This window comes from Sprattus sprattus (assembly GCF_963457725.1).
Source record: "Sprattus sprattus genome assembly, chromosome: 4".
NCBI classification, from domain to species: Eukaryota; Metazoa; Chordata; class Actinopteri; order Clupeiformes; family Clupeidae; genus Sprattus; species Sprattus sprattus.
The window spans coordinates 39,494,514-39,509,440 of NC_137923.1; the positions used below are offsets into that span (position 1 = coordinate 39,494,514).

Here is a 14,927-nt window from a genome sequence, read left to right on the forward strand (position 1 = left end):
AAATATAGCTGCATGCAGCGATGTTCTGGGTTAAAGCAGAATGTATGAACTGCCACAAGTGGTGAAAGACTGATTTGACCGCTTTTGTAAATGTTGCGTAAGGATTTTAAAGAAAACATGTATTTTGAAGATGGAGTCAAACCATGGCAGAAGAACACATAAATGGACTGGCTGATTTGGTTAAGGAGGCGAATAGAACTTAAGGAGATGTAGCCAAGTATAAGCATACCAAATTTCAACATTTTTGCTTTAAGCAGTTCTTGAAATGTGTCAGTTGCAGTGCATCATAACATAATTTCATGATATTTGGCGTGAGACCAAATAATTTCAATCACAATATCACAATTGATAGATTCTTTCTTTGAACAACATTCACAGGGTGGCGCCACTCCACATAGGAATTGTGATGCTAGGGTAATGTGCCTCCTAAAGGGCCAATTTGCCATAAAAATATACATTTTAGCAAAACAGTTGAGCTAGTGGCCAGAAAGAGCTTTGACTCTACCCCAATTTAGGTGCTGGAGGCACCAAGGGACCAATCACACACCTCCAGACACAGAGCAGGCCAATTACACACCTCCAGACACAGAGCAGGCCAATCATACACCTCCAGACACAGAGCAGACCAATCATACACCTCCAGACACAGAGCTGACCAATCATACACCTCCAGATACAGAGCAGACCAATCATACACCTCCAGACACAGAGCAGACCAATCACACCACTCCAGACACAGAACAGACCAATCATACACCTTCAGACACAGAGCAGACCAATCACACACCTCCAGACACAGAGCAGACCAATCACACACCTCAAGACACAGAGCAAACCAATCACACACCTCCAGGAACAGAGCAGACCAATCACACACCTCAAGACACAGAGCAAACCAATCACACACCTCCAGACACAGAGCAGACCAATCACACACCTCAAGACACAGAGCAAACCAATCACACACCTCCAGGAACAGAGCAGACCAATCAAAACTGGGCCATGAGCCGCTGCTGCTGGCTGTCTACTGATGGAGAGAGATGGTCATCTGTCAGCATATTACAGCTAGGGCATAGTCACCATGTTATCCCTCTAGCTCCTCCTTCAGTTAGATGCAACCACCTCTAACCTCTTCATCATCGATATCATCAATTTCATCATCATCATCACCAACGCCATCAGCCTCACCACCACCACCATAATCATAGCCATCATCACCATCTTCTTCACCATCATCTCTATAATTATCATCATCACCATCACCATCACCACTGACAGCAACAAACGGGCAATTACAACAACAACAACAACAAAGAACAGCAACAACAACAACAACAGCAGCAACAACAACAAATGGAAACAGCAGCAACCGCAGACAGACACGGTACCCAGAATGGCAAGGGGAATGAAATGAGAGACTGCGGCGTGAGATGCAGCAGCAAATCTCCCATCCAAAGCCTCCTTTCAGAGCCCAGGAGCCTCATCATGTGCAACATGACCTTAATCTGTGGGCTCAGTGACCTGAGACGATGTCCTGCCACCTCTCCAAAACTCGCTGCGCCAATCTGTTAATGGTGCTGTATAGAAAACCACAGAGCGTAGAGAGGATTGAAAGTAAGAATGGGTTTACATTTTTATTTTTTTTGATGGCTGAGTACTTTGTGGTACAAGGTAACTTTTCACTTTCCGAGAAAACACACCTGTGTTACCAGGGTCCTATCAAAACCACTCTCTTATTAAAAAGTACTCATAAAACAATAGTCCCCAGTATCACCACAGTAAGGCATCACACATCCCTGCAGGGACCTTGTGCCAGAGGTCCTTGGCGGTGCCACAACTATCTGGACCACGCTACTGTATGTATGAAAATCCCTCGGGAAAACAGAGAACAGCATAGAAAAGATGAGGTTCCAAATAAAAGACTGCCTCAGGCCCCTGAAGGGAGAGAGCCATATGGCTCCATAGCCAACCCCACAGCCTGGCAAGCCCAGCCTGGGTGGCCTCTGCTCGGGAAAACACGATCTCCCCGTAGCCTCTCTGGTGGTCGTGGCTGCACCATATGCCGGCTATACTCTGTGAAATTCTAAACTACCCCTCTCATCCAGGGGACAGTATTGCGTGACGGTTTAGAGACGGCCTGAGTGAGGCCTCTGAAGAAAGCCTCCCCTTGCAGTCACCTCGAGAGTTCAGACAGGGGGCAAGAAAAGAAGAAAATCAGGCCGCATCCATCCTCCAAGCCCTGGATGTTGTTGTACACGACAAACCCTTCAGAGCAAATAAATATTCTTTTCGTGCGAACGCCTGAACGGGAATAACACTGAATGAGTCATCCCTCTCTCTACCCGACTCGTCCCGGTCACGTGTCCAGGTCCTGTGGGACCGCGAAGAGAGAACGTTTGAACGTCACCGCTGCCACCTGTTCCGGGTTCAAAGTTCACTGGCTCAGGGATGAGAGAAGCTGGCAAGTGCCAGGGGGGGCAGACTGGCAGGCGTGACGATGATGCCTGTTCCTCTCGGAATCCGGGCATGGCTAACTACAACAGGAAGCAGATGGACAAACAGAGGAATTCTGGGTACAAAAAAACGAGGTGAATAATGACGTGGCAAAATGTGAGGTGTCGGGGTGAAGAGGCCTTATTCTCTGGCTCTCTCTCTCTGTATGACACACACACACACACACACACACACACACACACCAGTAGCAACAGAGAGGAGAAACACTCTTGTGCAGATGGCATATGTGACTCTGAGTACAGAGATGAGTATGAGAGAGACAAAGTGAGGCCAGAGAGAAAGGGAAGGCATGGAAAAGAAAAGAAGAGAAAAAAGAAAGGAAGAGAAAGCTCTTGTGACATGTGTCTGAGCTCTGAGCGAAAGGGAGAGGAAAGAGGGAGAGGGGAGAGAGGGAGAGAGGGAGAGGGAGAGAGGAGAGGCTACACTGGGGAACTCAGGAGTCACCTTGGAGCTGAGAGTCACCACAGGGGTCTGATAAATCCACAGTGAGAGGTGATGTTCCCTCCCATAATGATGTGTTCTCACACACACACACACACACACACACACACACACACACACACACACACACACACACACACACACACACACACACACACACACACACACACACACACACGACAGCTGAGACCATGTTGCAGTGTGTGTGTGTTCATATGTCCTGACAGTCTCTGACACACTCGTGCCGTCTCGTAACAAACCTGCCACACAGGAGCCTGTCACGGGCGCTGGATGATGGGCATCGCCCATTTAGAGAGGAGCTGGAGCTGAATAATTGAGGGGAAAGTTGCCAATCGCCATTACATTTCCATTCAGACAGAATGATGAATAATAACAAGACAGAGCAGATCAAATGCTGATAAGTCTGCAAGGCGTCTTCCGCGCATTCTCACTCCGGGAGAGAGGGAGGGAGGTAGAGAGAGAGAGAATTAGAGCGACTGAGAGAGTGAGAGGGAAAGAAAGGGAGAGAGAGAATGAGAAAAATGAGTGACAGAGGGAAAGAGGGGGTGAAAGAGAGAAAGAGAGAGAGGGAAGAGGGGATGAGAGAGAGAGAGAGAGGGAAGAGGGGTCCAAAAGTGACAGCGGAGAAGCATTTGCTAGAATGAGGATGAATTGACAGGGAGAGATATGGTTGCTGGCAGGTTCGGCCGTGTGGAGTAAACAACAGACTGTACTAGCAGATGAGGTCCACGACAGCTGCCCCATCTGTTTGCAAATGTCTTCAGCACTACACAATCACTCACATCACCACACACACACACACACACACACACACACACACACACACACACACACACACACACACACACACACACACACACACACACACACACACACACACACACACAAAAGCTCATCACCCCCAGTCACTACAGCCTGTCCTCTCTCTGCGAGCATTAGTTCTGACACACACAAAAGCATATACAACACAAACCTTCACGCCCTTACAACTGATGGCATTCAGGTAAAAACAAACCGCCTTGGCATTCTCAATGCCTACAGGCATTAGTCTGCTCCGCTTTGCCTACCACGCACACGCACACGCACACACAGGGCAAGGCACTCACAGTCCACTGCACCATCCAATTGGTTCTGCAGCAGTACCTGCCATAGGAGAACAACAGCTGAGCACTGCATTCTCCTCGCCTGAACAGAATAGAGTGGCTTGCACTTACATACACAAACACACACACGCACGCACACACCTTGGTCATGATACAGATATGGTTTCTTTAAAATAGTTGCTAAAATGGCTAAATGCATATGTACTATAAAGCATATGACTGCTCTGGGAAGTACTGATCTTAGAAAAGTGGTGGGTTTCTAAAAAAAGAATGAACACATTCAAACACACATTCCAGAGATGCAATAGTATCATCCTGGTGTTTATTTTTTCTTTTCCTCTTCTCTTCTCACGATTCTGGTTGTTTTTACACCATGTCTTTCGTGAATGGCTGACAAAAGCCTTCATATCATCACTACGAGGTTAGTCAGGCCCAATGAAAACAAACCTCAGGGAAAGAGATGGGGGTACCACACAATCTTTCATAATACTTTGGTACATTATATAGTGCATAGCCTATATTCATTTACTGGTGCAGTCTGAAAAGTAGATAGTAGATTATTATTATTATAATTATCATTTTCTTTTTACATTTATTCTTAGGTATTGTATTTTTGGTGCCCCCTGGTGCCCTAGGCACATTGTGCCCTCCGTGGATGTAGCGACGGCCCTAGAGAAAACTGAGGGATTTCACTCTGAAGCATCAGCCAGTTCTTAATCTATTCCAATGTTATCTGTCATGTTCGAGTGGTGTAGCATATTTAGCCTCATGTCATAGTTACTTAAAGTGCATGATCGGATTATGTGTAGCGTATGTGAAGGTCATGGCTATGGTCTGTACATCTCCTGTAGATATGGATGAGGCTGAAAGTCATGTGACCATAATTGATCTAGGGTCTTGCTGAACCAGACTGATTTCTGTCTGTCTTTCTTATGGACTACATGTCTGAAAGGAACTGATAATCTTGTTACAGGATTAAAAAATATAGCAAAGAATGAAAAAAAAGAAAGATGACAGGTCTGTAATGTAAGTGCTCCCTTCATGTCAGATCACATGTAAGCTCGTAATTGGATCTTTTTCGTTTCAAATAATCAGGCAATGGCACCAAGTGGGGATTTCTCTTGTGCACAGGCAGCATGAATCCACCCCAGGCCAGCGGATGCATGCCATTACTGGAGTCGGTCGCTACAGCAGTCTGACAGCGCCAGCTTTCAGAGGGGCTTTCAGAGAAGAAGTGGCTGTGGGACTAACTAACCAGAGGAGCCGGGTGACATGCCTGTCAGTGTGGGATGTATAAATGACGGCCCAATTTACTTCAGAGCAACCCCTACTACCAATGGGTGCTTTAGGTTTGCGTTGGAGCCGGCAGTCTCTATTAGAGGGGGGGGGGGGGGGGGGGGGGGGGGGGCTGTTTGTATTCTAGGCAGCAGGGGGAAGACAAATGTGTCAACAGCAACACAAACATACAAACAAACAACAAACACTTGAGATTTATTTTTGCTTCTGTTTGGATCATAAAACATTCAGGGCTTGGCAGGAGATCTTCAGGACTTAAAGCACTAAAAGCTCAGGCTTAATGATGCCACTGTGCCATCCCCCTGCTTTCAGAGAGAAGAGGAAAAAACAGTTGAAATCAGGAATCCGTGGTCCATTTTTCCGTCATCAAAAAGAAAACCCAACTTTTTGTAGTTTTTAACAAGATCTTAGGGGAAAACTTGCAGAAAGAGGCCACAGCCAGCTCTGCTTGGCAACCCTGAACGCTTTCTCCTCTCAACACGGCGATAGACACACTCGTTCTTTAAAAAGGGATTCTTTGAAATTGTTCTTTCACGGCACGGAGATAAGACAGGCGGAGACACCTGTGGGCATTGCTCGAGAGGGAAGGGGAGAGAGAAGGAGGGGAAGGGGCAGGACGCGGGAGAAGGATGCCAACGCGCATCTCTTGCCACTTCTCTGCAGGGCACCGTCCCACTAGGCAGGCACTACAGAAATGACACGGCAGAGGTGGTTTCTCCTCCTAGCTACAGCTTTTAAACGCACATATACACACACAGCCACACTAGAGAGATGTTGGCAAAATGAATGCTTGACAACCTGTCACAAAAACAAGGTAAATTCACACACACACACACACACACACACACACACACACACACACACACACACACACACACACACACACACACACACACACACACACACACACACACACACACACACACACGTCCATGTTTATGCAATCTGCATTGGATATGGTGCATTGTGGTTTGCAGAGTCAGGACTTCCAGAATGAGGGTCTTGGTTTGCCAGTCACGCATCATCCCCATCTCTTCCTCTACAAGCATGGCCAGGAAACCTCTCCTCCACCTGCCAGCATAAATCTGTCCATCCGCGCCAGGCTGGTCAAGCTAGTCTCCAACAAGCACCGATCCATTTCCCCCTGAGACAGGCAGAGATGGAGAAGGGCCCCGAGAATGGCAGGAATCAATATCCAGGTCATTTCTCTGACTGCCCATTCTAAATAAGCTTATAAATATAACATGGGCATTTTCAGCTTGTTTTCTACCTTCAGCTTTATTTTTTATTTGGTGAGGGGGAGGGGGGGGGGGGGGGGGTAGTGAAGTGAGCGAGTGCGTGACATGTTTTTTTGGGGGGGGGGTCTGGTGCCAGTGACTGCTGTGAATTCCATTAAAGTGGTTTCAGGGGGGACTGCAGAGGGGGGCCATGAATCTTTCAGAGCGGGTACTCTTGACAGAGAAAAAGAGAGAGGGAAAGAGAAAGGAGGAGAGAGAGAGAGAGAGAGAGAGAGAGGGAAAGAGAAAGGGAGAGAGAGAGGGAAAGGGAAAAGGGGAAAGAGAGAGAGAGGGAGAGGGTGATGCTGGGACACCTGGCTTGATAGAACATGAATAATGTAGCAACTCCAGTCCAGAAAAGGAATTAAAAAAAAATGAATTAAGAGAAAACCAGAGGCTGCTCTGAAATAAATATTTGACATATATTTGGATAGATCAGTCAAGGAAATGTCAAACCAATAATCTTTTGCAGTGCTTTCTGAACCTTGGTTGTGTGGGAAAAGTTTAAGCATAATTTTAATCAAAAAGTGGGTTGTAGTGTTTTTACAAGGTGACCTAGGGGCAGTATTTCACCCCAGCTAAACATCCGAGAAACGTAACATATCCATCATGAAAGGATATCACAGCCTTCCCCTACCTTATTTAAGCAGTTAGCTGAAGGGTGGGGGGTGGTGGTTGGCCAAAATTTCACATTGCTGGAAGAGCTAAGAGACATGAAATGACACAAAGGCGTCCTGGCCCTCCCCTTCATCCAAATGTGCTTTAGTGTCGAGAAGAGGAAAAAAACAACCTTCTCAGACGGGCTGAAGTGCCCTTGACATTTTGAGGAGGCAGAGGCAAATAATCTATCAGAGATTGGCTTAAAATGACAACGAAAGGGATAGCCACACTCATCTCCCCCTCGTCTTTGCTCATATTTCAAAAACACATGAGCCTAAGTGGGGGGAGGGGGGGGGGGAGATAAAAACACACACATATTCTCTTTTAGCTCAGGGCATACTCTTCTGCAGCTGTGGGGGGTCCTTCTCAAAGCCTGCACTTCTTTTTAACAAATAATGAGATAGAGTTCCTCTCTCTCTCATGTTCCCCACAACCCCCACATGGTCTCCCGAGTTTTTCGATGCCCAATGGGTAAACTGACCACCACTCTCGTTTCATCTTTCTCTCCCCCTCCCCTTCTCTGTGTCCGAATCTCCAAAAACGGCACACTTATGTATCGCCACCATCACCCTTCATCACGCTCCCCACCGCTTTGGCAAAATAACTCTGATTTATCTGATCAGTGGGGAAGATTCTTAAAAAGCCATTTTCCTCGCCGCAAACCTCCATCATCCATCCGGTTGGTGCTGTGGCCAAACAGTTCCGTCTCCAGGTCCAGAACCCGCCCTATGACTCCAGTGCACCGCAACCGCACGGCAACCCCGTTTGCCCCCATTAAAAATGAAAAAAGCATGTCCTCTTAAAAAGGTACAGTTGCTAATGGAATCTTTTCCGCAGTGAAACGCATCGGTGGAGACAAAGCATTAGTGCTCCTTTTAACTGTTACTGTAGTTAATGAATGTCGTGAATCACTGTATAGGCTATGAATGGTTTTTCTTCCCTACCCCTTCCTGTAGGACTGCAGTGCCTTTAAATTACATAAGGATGGACAGGGCACATTACGCCCGGTGTTTTCTCCAACAGAGGGAAAGAGATGAAACTCTAGTTCCTGGATGTTCCCAACACACCAAGTCCATCTGAAGCTTAAGTTAATTTAAATGAAGGTTTGCACTCTAAATCTTTGGATTGGGGGGATGTATACAGATGCTTCAGGTACAGGGCACAACACAGAGCTGCTGCCTGTGGCCAGAGGGATAAGCTGGCTGTGAACCGTCTCAAAGCTTGGATGATGGGGCAGACTTGGGACTGTCTACTGCAGTCGGGATGGAGCTCTTAGGTCACTCACAGTAACGACGTCTGTTCCACACTGGAGACAACACACACACATACACACACACACACACACACACACACACACACACACACACACACACACACACAATGACACCATGGTGCTGAAGTTTAGAGTCACTTCCTCATTAGCCGATCTTCAGTCACACACGCACGCACAAACACACACACAGAAACAGACACACACACATGCATGAATGCACACAGAGCCACACACACACCATTTTATTAGAGTGGTGTCACACCTATGCACACACACACACAAACATGTTCGCAGACACACAAAAACCCATATGCACACACACACACACACACACACACACACACACAAAAACATGTACACACACACACAGACACACACCGTTAGATTTGTGTCACACATATGCAAACGCACACGCACACACACACACACACACACACACACACACACACACACAGACAGACACTCACCATTAGAGAGGTGTCAAACATATGCACACACACAGACAGACAGACAGACAGACACACACCATTAGAGCGAGTGTCATAATGACAGGTGGCGCAGGACTGGGCATGAGAGCCCAGGGGTTGGTGTGCATATCAAAGTCTCCTCCGTGTCACGGTGGTGATCACAGGCCACCGGACGTCACAGGCACACGCCTGACAGGAAGCACAGGGCATGGGGCAGGGGCTTTAATTACAACCCCCCCCCCCCCCCAAACACACACACACATTACCTTTCTCTCTCTATGGCATTTTCTCTTGCCTTGGTCTGGTATTCTTTACACTCTCTGCATCTCCATTGCCATCTCTCACCGTATCTTGTACTTCTCTCAATGTTTTGCCACTTTGTCCTCTCCATTTTCATTACGGATCAATTGTGAGAAATGGTAATACTTTAAAGAGAACTAAGTATGTATGAAACCAGTTCTTGTTAAATCTCTTCCTCTTTATCGGATTTTCACTGAGCAAAAGTTTAGACATTTCACTGCAGGCAACACAATTCTGCATTATGCCAAAAAAAAAAAAACAACAACAAAAAAAAATTGGAAACTCTCTCCCGATAATCTCACTCTCTCTCCAAAACAGGGACAACGTTCACCTCCCTAAAAAGAGAAAAATTCACTTTTTCTGCAGATAGAAAATGACGTTGATGGGACATCACACAGATGCAGTGCAGTTTTTTGTTGCTGTTGTTGTTTTTGGTGGTGCCTTTTAAAAAGCGACCGTGCTGTGACAGTATGATGCCAGTCTTATGAATGTGTTCTCTACTCTCCCAACCTTCAGCCTCACACAAAAAAAAAGGAAAAGTAGTTAAAAAAAGCCTGCCTTCCCTTCCAATCCCATCTCTCACCTGACAGCATACCCTAAGGAGGAGACAGTGGAGGAGGTGGAGGAGGTGGACTCATTAACTAAAGATCAGTGGCTCCCAAAGGCCTCCATCCCCGAGCCTGACCCCATTCCCCCTTCTCCTCCTCACAACGGCAGTGGCATACCATCTGCATAATCAGTGCACATCATTCATTAATATGCATCTACATGCCTCCCTCTCCCTCCCCTTCCTTCACACATGTGCACACGAGCTTGCCATCATAAGTGCACCGACTCAAAGGCATACTGAACGCTGATAAAAAAAGGCATTCTTACCATGTTGGTTGCCACAACTCAAGAGTGTACTATGTAATTATTGCCTGGGATTAACATGGTATTTGCATGTAGAAGTAGAAGAATCGTATTGAGAGGTGGTATGCTGTGGGTGTATTCAGTGAGTGGTGTTCCTCTTTCAGTAAGGAAGAAGTTGATGTAGTTTTCATCTTGTGTGCATCTACCCTGTCAGGCAAGGACAGTGGGAATGTGCAATTGGGCTGACAGATGCTCCCCAGGATGTCTGATAACACCCACACACACACACACACACACGTGGACACACTCAGGCACACGCACGCACGCACGCACGCACGCAGGCACACACACAGTGGCGGACTTAGCAATTTGGGGGCCTAAGGCGAATTTAGCTAGGGGGCCCTCAACATTCATATGCGAGAAATACGTTTTCAGATATCACACCACTGTATGTCAAAATGCAAAATATTTATTAACAAAAGTAGTTTAAAAAGGAAATTGAAGCTTTCAGTGCTGCTTGTTCTTTTTATATGTGCAACCAATTAACATATCGTTAAATAAAATATACTTCTGAATGCCAAAATATAAATTAATGTAAACAAGTAAAGCAGTGTGACAGAGCATTTGTGTGAGTCAATCAGTCATTTTTACAAAGAATTGTTACAGAACTTAATGGTAAAGAATAATTATCAATCACAACAAAACAGAGTGAAAATATGAGAGAGAGAGAGAGAGAGAATGAGGAAGTTTGTGCATGTGTGAGAGAAAGAGAATGAGTATGTGAGAGGGGTCTGTCTGAGTGAGTGATGAAGAGTGTCCCTCTGTGTGTGTGTGTGTGTGCGTGTGTGTGAGAGAGAGAGAGAGAGAGAGAATGCATGTGTATGAGAGGGATTTGCATCATCTTTCCTGTTGTCATCAGTGTACAAGCATGATGCGCTAGGCTCCTCTCCTTCTCCTCCTGTTGAATCAACAGCCGGATCCAGCGGCACCTCCTCCTCCTCCACCAAAACATTCGGGTCCGGTGGTGTGGTGACCGGTGTTTTCACGCTAAAAAAGGTGGTCAATTTCGGAAGGGCGTCTGTTTTTTGATGGGCCTCTTCCTTCTTTTTTTATTTGCAGCACCACTTGGATAGTGGCGCTTCATGTTGTTGCCAATTCGAAATGTTCACACGGCTTTGCTCACGAGTCAAAACCACTTCACTTAGAGCAAGGCCAGACTAAGCGGATTTTCATACTTTCCGGAACGTATTCGGGTTTAGTCAATCGCTGCCAGACAAAGCTGTGCTGCGCTGTTCTACGGGCACACACACCCATTGAAACTGGTGAATATGCTGTAGTACATATGCAAGGCCTGTTGGTGGCGCTGTGAAGGGTGCTACCGGAAATGGAGAAGAAGACTCGTAGAAGAAGACGACAAGTTACAACTAGTTAGTGATGGGAAGTTCGGATCATTTTACCGACTCGAATCTTTGAATCTCGTTCAGTAAAATGAACGAATCTTTTTTCGAGTCACTCGTTCATTTTAACGGGGGGGGGGGGGGGGGGGGGGGGGGCGCTACTCAACATTTTTAAATTTTATAGCCAATTCACTGGCGTAAATACGTCCACTACAAACACGTATCATATTTTCATGGAGGTTACTACATGTAAACCAGCAGATACTAATTCCTGCATTCAAATAATATATTATGAAAGTTTTGATGAAATGGTCATTTATTATCACATAAGCATTTAATGATCACGGCAAACAATTACGCTGCACTGAACTGTAAGTAAAGTTTTAAAAAGTTAAAATAACTAAACCTGTAATTATTTCTTGTGAACGAATATCATTCACGTCTTACTAAACATAGACACTCGAAAGTGAACTAGGTTAATAAGTCCTTTCTGTTTCCTCTTCTGAGCCTATGCAGGTTACGTGAAAAAATATCCAGAGCCCAGTCAAAATGAACGAAACATTTCGGTTTTCTCTAGCTTCCCATGCTGAGCCTATGCAGATCACGTGAAAAATGATCCAAATACTTGTATCCGGCAGATGACCTAATCGTTCACCTCCCGACCGTCTTTGGATCAACGTTTCGTTCATCTGCCGGATATCGTTCAATGATTCGTTCTTTTGCCGGATATCAGTCTTTCGTTCAATGATTCGTTATTTCGCCAACCGTGTCTTTGGATCTATGATTCGTTCATCTGCCGGATATGGGTCTTTCGTTCAATGTTTCGTTCTTTTGCCAAACGTGTCCGTTTCGTTCAATGATTCGTTCTTTTGACAACCGTGTCTTTGGATCTATGATTCGTTCATCTGCCGGATATGGGTCGTTGGATCCTTTTCCACGTGACCTGCATAGGCTCAGTACAGTCAGCTAGAGGAAACAGAAATGATTCGTTCTTTTTCCGACTGGGTCTCTTGGATACGGGTCTTTGGATAATTTTTACGTGACCTGCATTCAACAAATCATTTCTGTTTCCTTGGCTTAGCCAATGCAACAGTCCCAGTTGTCCCGATGCGCGGTCATGAACGAGAAAAAGAACGAATCTTTTTTTGAGAGGACTCGTTACTCTCGAGTCGCTGTAAGGATTCGTTCAAAATGAACGAATCGTTCACGAACGACACATCACTACAACTAGTTAAGTTGGTGACAGTTCAGTTTGTCGCCAAGTAGTTGACCATACTGTGCCTTATACATTTCCTATGCTTAAATCATCATTGCTCGACCTGTATGTGATGCATTATGTGCATACCTAATGAAAGTAAGGGTTTTCATGATTAGTCCCCATAAAGAAGACTGCTTTGGTAACTCAGTGAATAAAACGTGCCCTTCTTAGATCGTTGTTTGCCAGCCATAAACAGAACAGAAGACTTACATTTTTTTGTTTTTATTGCGATTGGGAAGATGTAAGTGACTACTTGACAGCTTCCAGCGTTCACGTGGGATAATTACGTCATCAGATTCGCGGATTCAAACCCGATTTGCGGCCAGACAGGCCCTGATAGCAGGGTAGATTGCAACCTTCCCACTCTGGAGAGGGGATTCTAACCTTGGCGGAAAGTAACACTCCAAATGGCAGATTTATCTGGCCGGGAGGCCAGTTTGTCAAGTTATTTTCCGGAAAGTATGAAAATCCGCTTAGTCTGGCCTGGCCTTTAATTTCACCTCGCTTCCGTCATTCACAAGGAGCGCGTTCGCGGAGGCACCCACTGCGGATATTATGTGCATATTATGTGCGCGGCACTGCTCAATCACAATGCGTTCTGAGTGCGCCGTAGGGAATGTAGCGAATGTTTTGGAACTCGTCTAGCGCACATGGCATGCATGGATGGAATATTCCATTTTAACGCGAAAGAGAGGGTGTGCATGGAATCTGTATTTCTTTATAATGTATTGTGTTGTTCTTGTTTCCAATTTAAACATACAAAATTCACTATTTATGAAAATTACCATTTATCTGTGAATTACTGTCCAAAGGGCCCCAATTACCAGCGGTAGGCCTATGGAAAATTTGCAGCCCCGGTCAGAGGGGGCTCCTACAGTTGGATGGGGCCTAAGGCGGTTGCCTAGCTATGCCTCTATGCAAAAACCGCGCCTGCACACACACATACACTCACACACACAGACGCAATCAACTCTCACACACACAGGCATACACACACAAGGCACACGCAGGCATACACACACATACACTCTCTCTCTCTCTCTCTGTCACACACACTCACACACACAGACACAGACAGACACACTCAGGCGCACGCACGCACGCACACACATACATACATACACATACAACACTCCTTGTCTCACACACGCAGGCAGGCACACTCTGGCACACCCATCCAGAACAAGGACAAGAAAGGGGCAGCTTGTCTGACAGCCTCTTCACATTCAGCTGGGCTCCAGGGCAGCAAACTCTTCCTGTTCGCCGTCTCCTTCTCTCCTGCCCTCCGTCTTCCCCCATTTATCACCCTCCCTTCACTGCCATTGTGGCCTTATAAAGCAATGACCAAACCCTATGGTCACGGAGGTCTCCCACTGCCTTGCTTCTGCCAAACCAGATACCCATGGAGCACCTGCCTCTCAAGCCAATTCAGCTGCAGACTCTGGATACTTACACCAGATTCAGGCCACATCAGGACCACATCAGGGCCACATCAGAGCCACATCAGGAACAGAAAAGGGCCACATCAAGGCCAGATTAGGGCTGGATGCATCTGAAGGTCATGTACTATGTTACCATTCAGACACACACGGTCACTGGACCTTGTGAAAAAGAGATTTGAAAAGCTAAGGGTGTAAGGAGGGAAAAGAGGGGGCATGCATTAAGGCCCTCCTCATCATTAATTGATGAACTCCAGCGCAATTATAAAAGTATAATGACTGCTTTTACACTCACCACTGGAGACGGCCTGGCAAAGGAAAGTGCAGGAGATGAAGAGAGAGAATGAGGGAGAGAGGGGAGAGATGGAGAGAGAGAATGACGGAGAGAGAGGGGAGAGAGATGGAGAGAGAGAATGAGGGAGAGAGGGGAGAGGGATGGAGAGATTGAGGGAGAGAGGGGAGAGAGATGGAGAGAGAAGAAGGGACAGAGATGGAGAGTGAATGAGGGAGGGAAGGGAGAGAGATGGAGAGAGAATGAGGGAGAGAGATGGAGAGAGAATGTGGGAGAGAAGGGAGAGAGAATGAGGGAGAGAGAGGACAGATACCAGGAGAAAACCTGGGAGTTTGGG

General features: G+C 46.3%; 1 protein-coding gene across 1 annotated transcript in view; it reads right to left on the minus strand.

Annotated features, from left to right (window-relative positions):
* Positions 1 to 14,927, minus strand: part of elmo1 (engulfment and cell motility 1 (ced-12 homolog, C. elegans)) — a 63,702-nt gene that overhangs the window by 28,007 nt on the left and 20,768 nt on the right. The window lies entirely within an intron of this gene.